This window comes from Pseudophryne corroboree, unplaced genomic scaffold (genome assembly GCF_028390025.1).
Source record: "Pseudophryne corroboree isolate aPseCor3 unplaced genomic scaffold, aPseCor3.hap2 scaffold_2852, whole genome shotgun sequence".
Classification (NCBI taxonomy): Eukaryota; Metazoa; Chordata; class Amphibia; order Anura; family Myobatrachidae; genus Pseudophryne; species Pseudophryne corroboree.
Window position 1 is genome coordinate 1 of NW_026969517.1, and position 12,212 is coordinate 12,212.

General features: G+C 36.0%; 5 non-coding genes across 5 annotated transcripts; all 5 read right to left on the reverse strand.

The window, feature by feature from the left end:
• Positions 1–5,385: 5,385 nt before the first annotated feature.
• On the reverse strand, positions 5,386–5,478 carry TRNAI-AAU (transfer RNA isoleucine (anticodon AAU)). Its single transcript is given in 2 exon segments — positions 5,386–5,421; positions 5,441–5,478. It is a non-coding gene; the product is annotated as a tRNA-Ile (tRNA).
• A 1,712-nt stretch (positions 5,479–7,190) lies between these two features.
• On the reverse strand, positions 7,191–7,283 carry TRNAI-AAU (transfer RNA isoleucine (anticodon AAU)). The gene is given in 2 exon segments: positions 7,191–7,226; positions 7,246–7,283. It is a non-coding gene; the product is annotated as a tRNA-Ile (tRNA).
• An 806-nt stretch (positions 7,284–8,089) lies between these two features.
• Positions 8,090–8,182, reverse strand: TRNAI-UAU (transfer RNA isoleucine (anticodon UAU)). Its single transcript is given in 2 exon segments — positions 8,090–8,125; positions 8,145–8,182. It is a non-coding gene; the product is annotated as a tRNA-Ile (tRNA).
• Positions 8,183–9,005: 823 nt separating this feature from the next.
• Positions 9,006–9,098, reverse strand: TRNAI-AAU (transfer RNA isoleucine (anticodon AAU)). Its single transcript is given in 2 exon segments — positions 9,006–9,041; positions 9,061–9,098. It is a non-coding gene; the product is annotated as a tRNA-Ile (tRNA).
• A 1,713-nt stretch (positions 9,099–10,811) lies between these two features.
• On the reverse strand, positions 10,812–10,904 carry TRNAI-AAU (transfer RNA isoleucine (anticodon AAU)). The gene is given in 2 exon segments: positions 10,812–10,847; positions 10,867–10,904. It is a non-coding gene; the product is annotated as a tRNA-Ile (tRNA).
• Positions 10,905–12,212: the final 1,308 nt, after the last annotated feature.

The window sequence follows — 12,212 nt, forward strand, 5'->3', positions numbered from 1 at the left end:
AACTCACAACCTCGGCATTGCTCAACAGATACTGTCTTATTAGTACTGCACGCTGACCAATTGCGCCACTGGAGCACTTTGCAGCATTAATTGGTTATGCTAGATGTGGATTTTATTCAATACAATCAGTACAGTCATAAGAATTGAAAAAGAAAATCATTTTTGGTGATGAATGATGAGCAACAAAGGAACATACATGCCAGATGGCACTTGAATAAGCTGTCCACGGTGATAGAAAAGGTTTAAAAAACAACAACAACAATGTTATCATAATTAATGTCATATTTTAGCTTCTGTGGTCATTTTTTACAAGCTAAACCCTGCAAGACTGTTTTACAGTTGAAGCAAGGATAAAATATCAACTCTAGTGATGAGACACTTGCTGTAATGACTTCCACCCCATATGGGACTTGGAACCCCTGGCTTAGGAGGGCAGTGACTTATCCATTATGCCAGTGGTGCTTACTGATGTTCTTATTTAAGACTGTTAGGTTTTTAATAGTCAATTATTTATTTTTGAGGAAAAAATGAAGCTGTTTACTGTGTTCTTTGCATTACCAAGTCCAGCAAGAAATGTGCTGGTACTATCCAGAGCTGTCAGTATGGATTATCATGCTATATTGCAGAAAATCAATTTGATGCAACTGCTTTACCAACAGTATGTTAATCTTTTCCATTGCTGTTTTGTTGGCTGACTGAAGGAAGATATGCAGTGCATTTGAACCAAAGCAGATGTGTGCTGACAACTTAAATGCACAATCATGTTTGAGTATTTTCTTTCTTTCTTCCATCCTTTGTAATATCATATTAAATATTAAGTTAGCAGTTTATAATCAATGACTAATGACATAAGAAAAGAAAAAAAACAGTGTACAAAGATGCTCCAGGTGAGGCGTGAACTCACAACCTCGGCATTGCTCAACAGATACTGTTTTATAAGTACTGCGCGCTGACCAATTGCGCCACTGGAGCACTTTGCAGCATTAATTGGTTATGCTAGATGTGGATTTTATTCAATACAATCAGTACAGTCATAAGAATTGAAAAAGAAAATAATTTTTTGTGATGAATGATGAGCAACAAAGGAACATGCATGCCAGATGGCACTTGAATAAGCTGTCCACGGTGATAGAAAAGGTTTAAAAAACAACAACAACAATGTTATCATAATTAATGTCATATTTTAGCTTCTGTGGTCATTTTTTACAAGCTAAACACTGCAAGACTGTTTTACAGTTGAAGCAAGGATAAAATATCAACTCTAGTGATGAGACACTTGCTGTAATGACTTCCACCCCATATGGGACTTGGAACCCCTGGCTTAGGAGGGCAGTGACTTATCCATTATGCCAGTGGTGCTTACTGATGTTCTTATTTAAGACTGTTAGGTTTTTAATAGTCAATTATTTATTTTTGAGGAAAAAGTGAAGCTGTTTACTGTGTTCTATGCATTACCAAGTCCAGCAAGAAATGTGCTGGTACTATCCAGAGCTGTCAGTATGGATTATCATGCTATATTGCAGAAAATCAATTTGATGCAACTGCTTTACCAACAGTATGTTAATCTTTTCCATTGCTGTTTTGTTGGCTGACTGAAGGAAGATATGCAGTGCATTTGAACCAAAGCAGATGTGTGCTGACAACTTAAATGCACAATCATGTTTGTGATTTTTCTTTCTTTCTTCCATCCTTTGTAATATCATATTAAATATTAAGGTAGCAGTTTATAATCAATGACTAATGACATAAGAAAAGGAAAAAAAAAACAGTATACAGAGATACTCCGGGTGAGGCTTGAACTCACAACCTCACCATTGCTCAACAGATACTGTCTTATAAGTACCGCGTGCTGACCAATTGCGCCACTGGAGCACTTTGCAGCATTAGTTGGTTATGCTAGATGTGGATTTTATTCAATACAATCAGTACAGTCATAAGAATTGAAAAAGAAAATCATTTTTGGTGATAAATGATGAGCAACAAAGGAACAAGCATGCCAGATGGCTCTTGAATAAGCTGTCCACGGTGATAGAAAAGGTTTAAAAAAAAACAACAACAATGTTATCATAATTAATGTCATATTTTAGCTTCTGTGGTCATTTTTTACAAGCTAAACACTGCAAGACTGTTTTACAGTTGAAGCAAGGATAAAATATCAACTCTAGTGATGAGACACTTGCTGTAATGACTTCCAACTCAGACGGGACTTAAACCCACAACCACTGGCTTAGGAGAACAGTGCCTTATCCATTATGCCAGTGGTGCTTAATGATGTCTTTATTTAAGACTGTTAGGTTTTTAATAGTCAATTATTTATTTTTGAAAAAAAGTGAAGCTGTTTACTGTGTTCTTTGCATTACCAAGTCCAGCAAGAAATGTGCTGGTACTATCCAGAGCTGTCAGTATGGATTATCATGCTATATTGCAGAAAATCAATTTGATGCAACTGCTTTACCAACAGTATGTTAATCTTTTCCATTGCTGTTTTGTTGGCTGACTGAAGGAAGATATGCAGTGCATTTGAACCAAAGCAGATGTGTGCTGACAACTTAAATGCACAATCATGTTTGTGTTTTTTTTTTTTTCTTCCATCCTTTGTAATATCATATTAAATATTAAGGTAGCAGTTTATAATCAATGACTAATGACATAAGAAAAGGGAAAAAAAACAGTATACAAAGATGCTCCAGGTGAGGCTTGAACTCACAAACTCGGCCTTGGTCAACAGATACTGTTTTATTAGTACTGCGCGCTGACTAATTGCGCCACTGGAGCACTTTGCAGCATTAATTGGTTATGCTAGATGTGGATTTTATTCAATACAATCAGTACAGTCATAAGAATTGAAAAAGAAAATCATTTTTGGTGATGAATGATGAGCAACAAAGGAACATGCATGCCAGATGGCACTTGAATAAGCTGTCCACGGTGATAGAAAAGGTTTAAAAAACAACAACAACAATGTTATCATAATTAATGTCATATTTTAGCTTCTGTGGTCATTTTTTACAAGCTAAACACTGCAAGACTGTTTTACAGTTGAAGCAAGGATAAAATATCAACTCTAGTGATGAGACACTTGCTGTAATGACTTCCACCCCATATGGGACTTGGAACCCCTGGCTTAGGAGGGCAGTGACTTATCCATTATGCCAGTGGTGCTTACTGATGTTCTTATTTAAGACTGTTAGGTTTTTAATAGTCAATTATTTATTTTTGAGGAAAAAGTGAAGCTGTTTACTGTGTTCTATGCATTACCAAGTCCAGCAAGAAATGTGCTGGTACTATCCAGAGCTGTCAGTATGGATTATCATGCTATATTGCAGAAAATCAATTTGATGCAACTGCTTTACCAACAGTATGTTAATCTTTTCCATTGCTGTTTTGTTGGCTGACTGAAGGAAGATATGCAGTGCATTTGAACCAAAGCAGATGTGTGCTGACAACTTAAATGCACAATCATGTTTGTGTTTTTTCTTTCTTTCTTCCATCCTTTGTAATATCATATTAAATATTAAGGTAGCAGTTTATAATCAATGACTAATGACATAAGAAAAGGGAAAAAAAAACAGTATACAAAGATACTCCAGGTGAGGCTTGAACTCACAACCTCACCATTGCTCAACAGATACTGTCTTATAAGTACCGCGTGCTGACCAATTGCACCACTGGAGCACTTTGCAGCATTAATTGGTTATGCTAGATGTGGATTTTATTCAATACAATCAGTACAGTCATAAGAATTGAAAAAGAAAATCATTTTTGGTGATGAATGATGAGCAACAAAGGAACATGCATGCCAGATGGCACTTGAATAAGCTGTCCACGGTGATAGAAAAGGTTTAAAAAACAACAACAACAATGTTATCATAATTAATGTCATATTTTAGCTTCTGTGGTCATTTTTTACAAGCTAAACACTGCAAGACTGTTTTACAGTTGAAGCAAGGATAAAATATCAACTCTAGTGATGAGACACTTGCTGTAATGACTTCCAACTCAGACGGGACTTAAACCCACAACCACTTGCTTAGGAGAACAGTGCCTTATCCATTATGCCAGTGGTGCTTACTGATGTCTTTATTTAAGACTGATAGGTTTTTAATAGTCAATTATTTATTTTTGAAAAAAAGTGAAGCTGTTTACCGTGTTCTTTGCATTACCAAGTCCAGCAAGAAATGTGCTGGTACTATCCAGAGCTGTCAGTATGGATTATCATGCTATATTGCAGAAAATCAATTTGATGCAACTGCTTTACCAACAGTATGTTAATCTTTTCCATTGCTGTTTTGTTGGCTGACTGAAGGAAGATATGCAGTGCATTTGAACCAAAGCAGATGTGTGCTGACAACTTAAATGCACAATCATGTTTGTGTTTTTTCTTTCTTTCTTCCATCCTTTGTAATATCATATTAAATATTAAGGTAGCAGTTTATAATCAATGACTAATGACATAAGAAAAGGAAAAAAAAAACAGTATACAAAGATGCTCCAGGTGAGGCTTGAACTCACAACCTCGGCATTGCTCAACAGATACTGTCTTATTAGTACTGCACGCTGACCAATTGCGCCACTGGATCACTTTGCAGCATTAACTGGTTATGCTAGATGTGGATTTTATTCAATACAATCAGTACAGTAATAAGAATTGAAAAAGAAAATCATTTTTGGTGATGAATGATGAGCAACAAAGGAACATGCATGCCAGATGGCACTTGAATAAGCTGTCCACGGTGATAGAAAAGGTTTAAAAAACAACAATAACAATGTTATCATAATTAATGTCATATTTTAGCTTCTGTGGTCATTTTTTACAAGCTAAACCCTGCAAGACTGTTTTACAGTTGAAGCCAGGATAAAATATCAACTCTAGTGATGAGACACTTGCTGTAATGACTTCCACCCCATATGGGACTTGGAACCCCTGGCTTAGGAGGGCAGTGACTTATCCATTATGCCAGTGGTGCTTACTGATGTCTTTATTTAAGACTGATAGGTTTTTAATAGTCAATTATTTATTTTTGAAAAAAAGTGAAGCTGTTTACCGTGTTCTTTGCATTACCAAGTCCAGCAAGAAATGTGCTGGTACTATCCAGAGCTGTCAGTATGGATTATCATGCTATATTGCAGAAAATCAATTTGATGCAACTGCTTTACCAACAGTATGTTAATCTTTTCCATTGCTGTTTTGTTGGCTGACTGAAGGAAGATATGCAGTGCATTTGAACCAAAGCAGATGTGTGCTGACAACTTAAATGCACAATCATGTTTGTGTTTTTTCTTTCTTTCTTCCATCCTTTGTAATATCATATTAAATATTAAGGTAGCAGTTTATAATCAACGACTAATGACATAAGAAAAGGAAAAAAAAACAGTATACAAAGATGCTCCAGGTGAGGCTTGAACTCACAACCTCGGCATTGCTCAACAGATACTGTCTTATTAGTACTGCACGCTGACCAATTGCGCCACTGGAGCACTTTGCAGCATTAATTGGTTATGCTAGATGTGGATTTTATTCAATACAATCAGTACAGTAATAAGAATTGAAAAAGAAAATCATGTTTGGTGATGAATGATGAGCAACAAAGGAACATGCATGCCAGATGGCACTTGAATAAGCTGTCCACGGTGATAGAAAAGGTTTAAAAAAACAACAACAACAATGTTATCATAATTAATGTCATATTTTAGCTTCTGTGGTCATTTTTTACAAGCTAAACCCTGCAAGACTGTTTTATAGTTGAAGCCAGGATAAAATATCAACTCTAGTGATGAGACACTTGCTGTAATGACTTCCACCCCATATGGGACTTGGAACCCCTGGCTTAGGAGGGCAGTGACTTATCCATTATGCCAGTGGTGCTTACTGATGTTCTTATTTAAGACTGTTAGGTTTTTAATAGTCAATTATTTATTTTTGAGGAAAAAGTGAAGCTGTTTACTGTGTTCTTTGCATTACCAAGTCCAGCAAGAAATGTGCTGGTACTATCCAGAGCTGTCAGTATGGATTATCATGCTATATTGCAGAAAATCAATTTGATGCAACTGCTTTACCAACAGTATGTTAATCTTTTCCATTGCTGTTTTGTTGGCTGACTGAAGGAAGATATGCAGTGCATTTGAACCAAAGCAGATGTGTGCTGACAACTTAAATGCACAATCATGTTTGTGTTTTTTCTTTCTTTCTTCCATCCTTTGTAATATCATATTAAATATTAAGGTAGCAGTTTATAATCAATGACTAATGACATAAGAAAAGGAAAAAAAAAACAGTATACAAAGATACTCCAGGTGAGGCTTAAACTCACAACCTCACCATTGCTCAACAGATACTGTCTTATAAGTACCGCGTGCTGACCAATTGCGCCACTGGAGCACTTTGCAGCATTAATTGGTTATGCTAGATGTGGATTCATTTCAATACAATCAGTACAGTCATAAGAATTGAAAAAGAAAATAATTTTTGGTGATGAATGTTGAGCAACAAAGGAACATGCATGCCAGATGGCACTTGAATAAGCTGTCCACGGTGATAGAAAAGGTTTAAAAAACAACAACAACAATGTTATCATAATTAATGTCATATTTTAGCTTCTGTGGTCATTTTTTACAAGCTAAACACTGCAAGACTGTTTTATAGTTGAAGCAAGGATAAAATATCAACTCTAGTGATGAGACACTTGCTGTAATGACTTCCAACTCAGACGGGACTTAAACCCACAACCACTGGCTTAGGAGAACAGTGCCTTATCCATTATGCCAGTGGTGCTTACTGATGTCTTTATTTAAGACTGATCGGTTTTTAATAGTCAATTATTTATTTTTGAAAAAAAGTGAAGCTGTTTACCGTGTTCTTTGCATTACCAAGTCCAGCAAGAAATGTGCTGGTACTATCCAGAGCTGTCAGTATGGATTATCATGCTATATTGCAGAAAATCAATTTGATGCAACTGCTTTACCAACAGTATGTTAATCTTTTCCATTGCTGTTTTGTTGGCTGACTGAAGGAAGATATGCAGTGCATTTGAACCAAAGCAGATGTGTGCTGACAACTTAAATGCACAATCATGTTTGTGTTTTTTCTTTCTTTCTTCCATCCTTTGTAATATCGTATTAAATATTAAGGTAGCAGTTTATAATCAATGACTAATGACATAAGAAAAGGAAAAAAAAACAATATACAAAGATGCTCCAGGTGAGGCTTGAACTCACAACCTCGGCATTGCTTAACAGATACTGTCTTATTAGTACTGCACGCTGACCAATTGCGCCACTGGAGCACTTTGCAGCATTAATTGGTTATGCTAGATGTGGATTTTATTCAATACAATCAGTACAGTCATAAGAATTGAAAAAGAAAATCATTTTTGGTGATGAATGATGAGCAACAAAGGAACATACATGCCAGATGGCACTTGAATAAGCTGTCCACGGTGATAAAAAAAGGTTTAAAAAACAACAACAACAATGTTATCATAATTAATGTCATATTTTAGCTTCTGTGGTCATTTTTTACAAGCTAAACCCTGCAAGACTGTTTTACAGTTGAAGCAAGGGTAAAATATCAACTCTAGTGATGAGACACTTGCTGTAATGACTTCCACCCCATATGGGACTTGGAACCCCTGGCTTAGGAGGGCAGTGACTTATCCATTATGCCAGTGGTGCTTACTGATGTTCTTATTTAAGACTGTTAGGTTTTTAATAGTCAATTATTTATTTTTGAGGAAAAAGTGAAGCTGTTTACCGTGTTCTTTGCATTACCAAGTCCAGCAAGAAATGTGCTGGTACTATCCAGAGCTGTCAGTATGGATTATCATGCTATATTGCAGAAAATCAATTTGATGCAACTGCTTTACCAACAGTATGTTAATCTTTTCCATTGCTGTTTTGTTGGCTGACTGAAGGAAGATATGCAGTGCATTTGAACCAAAGCAGATGTGTGCTGACAACTTAAATGCACAATCATGTTTGAGTTTTTTCTTTCTTTCTTCCATCCTTTGTAATATCACATTAAATATTAAGGTAGCAGTTTATAATCAATGACTAATGACATAAGAAAAGGAAAAAAAACAGTGTACAAAGATGCTCCAGGTGAGGCTTGAACTCACAACCTCGGCATTGCTCAACAGATACTGTCTTATAAGTACTGCGCGCTGACCAATTGCGCCACTGGAGCACTTTGCAGCATTAATTGGTTATGCTAGATGTGGATTTTATTCAATACAATCAGTACAGTCATAAGAATTGAAAAAGAAAATCATTTTTGGTGATGAATGATGAGCAACAAAGGAACATGCATGCCAGATGGCACTTGAATAAGCTGTCCACGGTGATAGAAAAGGTTTAAAAAACAACAACAACAACAACAACAACAATGTTATCATAATTAATGTCATATTTTAGCTTCTGTGGTCATTTTTTACAAGCTAAACACTGCAAGGCTGTTTTACAGTTAAAGCAAGGATAAAATATCAACTCTAGTGATGAGACACTTGCTGTAATGACTTCCAACTCAGACGGGACTTAAACCCACAACCACTGGCTTAGGAGAACAGTGCCTTATCAATTATGCCAGTGGTGCTTACTGATGTCTTTATTTAAGACTGATAGGTTTTTAATAGTCAATTATTTATTTTTGAAAAAAAGTGAAGCTGTTTACCGTGTTCTTTGCATTACCAAGTCCAGCAAGAAATGTGCTGGTACTATCCAGAGCTGTCAGTATGGATTATCATGCTATATTGCAGAAAATCAATTTGATGCAACTGCTTTACCAACAGTATGTTAATCTTTTCCATTGCTGTTTTGTTGGCTGACTGAAGGAAGATGTGCAGTGCATTTGAACCAAAGCAGATGTGTGCTGACAACTTAAATGCACAATCATGTTTGTGTTTTTTCTTTCTTTCTTCCATCCTTTGTAATATCATATTAAATATTAAGGTAGCAGTTTATAATCAATGACTAATGACATAAGAAAAGGGAAAAAAAACAGTATACAAAGATGCTCCAGGTGAGGCTTGAACTCACAACCTCGGCATTGCTTAACAGATACTGTCTTATTAGTACTGCACGCTGACCAATTGCGCCACTGGAGCACTTTGCAGCATTAATTGGTTATGCTAGATGTGGATTTTATTCAATACAATCAGTACAGTAATAAGAATTGAAAAAGAAAATCATGTTTGGTGATGAATGATGAGCAACAAAGGAACATGCATGCCAGATGGCACTTGAATAAGCTGTCCACGGTGATAGAAAAGGTTTAAAAAACAACAACAACAATGTTATCATAATTAATGTCATATTTTAGCTTCTGTGGTCATTTTTTACAAGCTAAACCCTGCAAGACTGTTTTATAGTTGAAGCCAGGATAAAATATCAACTCTAGTGATGAGACACTTGCTGTAATGACTTCCACCCCATATGGGACTTGGAACCCCTGGCTTAGGAGGGCAGTGACTTATCCATTATGCCAGTGGTGCTTACTGATGTTCTTATTTAAGACTGTTAGGTTTTTAATAGTCAATTATTTATTTTTGAGGAAAAAGTGAAGCTGTTTACTGTGTTCTTTGCATTACCAAGTCCAGCAAGAAATGTGCTGGTACTATCCAGAGCTGTCAGTATGGATTATCATGCTATATTGCAGAAAATCAATTTGATGCAACTGCTTTACCAACAGTATGTTAATCTTTTCCATTGCTGTTTTGTTGGCTGACTGAAGGAAGATATGCAGTGCATTTGAACCAAAGCAGATGTGTGCTGACAACTTAAATGCACAATCATGTTTGTGTTTTTTCTTTCTTTCTTCCATCCTTTGTAATATCATATTAAATATTAAGGTAGCAGTTTATAATCAATGACTAATGACATAAGAAAAGGAAAAAAAAACAGTATACAAAGATACTCCAGGTGAGGCTTAAACTCACAACCTCACCATTGCTCAACAGATACTGTCTTATAAGTACCGCGTGCTGACCAATTGCGCCACTGGAGCACTTTGCAGCATTCATTGGTTATGCTAGATGTGGATTCATTTCAATACAATCAGTACAGTCATAAGAATTGAAAAAGAAAATAATTTTTGGTGATGAATGTTGAGCAACAAAGGAACATGCATGCCAGATGGCACTTGAATAAGCTGTCCACGGTGATAGAAAAGGTTTAAAAAACAACAACAACAACAATGTTATCATAATTAATGTCATATTTTAGCTTCTGTGGTCATTTTTTACAAGCTAAACACTGCAAGACTGTTTTATAGTTAAAGCAAGGATAAAATATCAACTCTAGTGATGAGACACTTGCTGTAATGACTTCCAACTCAGACGGGACTTAAACCCACAACCACTGGCTTAGGAGAACAGTGCCTTATCCATTATGCCAGTGGTGCTTACTGATGTCTTTATTTAAGACTGATAGGTTTTTAATAGTCAATTATTTATTTTTGAAAAAAAGTGAAGCTGTTTACCGTGTTCTTTGCATTACCAAGTCCAGCAAGAAATGTGCTGGTACTATCCAGAGCTGTCAGTATGGATTATCATGCTATATTGCAGAAAATCAATTTGATGCAACTGCTTTACCAACAGTATGTTAATCTTTTCCATTGCTGTTTTGTTGGCTGACTGAAGGAAGATATGCAGTGCATTTGAACCAAAGCAGATGTGTGCTGACAACTTAAATGCACAATCATGTTTGTGTTTTTTCTTTCTTTCTTCCATCCTTTGTAATATCATATTAAATATTAAGGTAGCAGTTTATAATCAATGACTAATGACATAAGAAAAGGAAAAAAAAACAGTATACAAAGATGCTCCAGGTGAGGCTTGAACTCACAACCTCGGCATTGCTCAACAGATACTGTCTTATTAGTACTGCACGCTGACCAATTGCGCCACTGGAGCACTTTGCAGCATTAATTGGTTATGCTAGATGTGGATTTTATTCAATACAATCAGTACAGTAATAAGAATTGAAAAAGAAAATCATGTTTGGTGAAGAATGATGAGCAACAAAGGAACATGCATGCCAGATGGCACTTGAATAAGCTGTACACGGTGATAGAAAAGGTTTAAAAAACAACAACAACAACAACAATGTTATCATAATTAATGTCATATTTTAGCTTCTGTGGTCATTTTTTACAAGCTAAACCCTGCAAGACTGTTTTATAGTTGAAGCCAGGATAAAATATCAACTCTAGTGATGAGACACTTGCTGTAATGACTTCCACCCCATATGGGACTTGGAACCCCTGGCTTAGGAGGGCAGTGACTTATCCATTATGCCAGTGGTGCTTACTGATGTTCTTATTTAAGACTGTTAGGTTTTTAATAGTCAATTATTTATTTTTGAGGAAAAAGTGAAGCTGTTTACTGTGTTCTTTGCATTACCAAGTCCAGCAAGAAATGTGCTGGTACTATCCAGAGCTGTCAGTATGGATTATCATGCTATATTGCAGAAAATCAATTTGATGCAACGGCTTTACCAACAGTATGTTAATCTTTTCCATTGCTGTTTTGTTGGCTGACTGAAGGAAGATATGCAGTGCATTTGAACCAAAGCAGATGTGTGCTGACAACTTAAATGCACAATCATGTTTGTGTTTTTTCTTTCTTTCTTCCATCCTTTGTAATATCATATTAAATATTAAGGTAGCAGTTTATAATCAATGACTAATGACATAAGAAAAGGAAAAAAAAAACAGTATACAAAGATACTCCGGGTGAGGCTTAAACTCACAACCTCACCATTGCTCAACAGATACTGTCTTATAAGTACCGCGTGCTGACCAATTGCGCCACTGGAGCACTTTGCAGCATTAATTGGTTATGCTAGATGTGGATTAATTTCAATACAATCAGTACAGTCATAAGAATTGAAAAAGAAAATAATTTTTGGTGATGAATGATGAGCAACAAAGGAACATGCTTGCCAGATGGCACTTGAATAGGCTGTCCACGGTGATAGAAAAGGTTTAAAAAACAACAACAACAATGTTATCATAATTAATGTCATATTTTAGCTTCTGTGGTCATTTTTTACAAGCTAAACACTGCAAGACTGTTTTACAGTTGAAGCAAGGATAAAATATCAACTCTAGTGATGAGACACTTGCTGTAATGACTTCCAACTCAGACGGGACTTAAACCCACAACCACTGGCTTAGGAGAACAGTGCCTTATCCATTATGCCAGTGCTGCTTACTGATG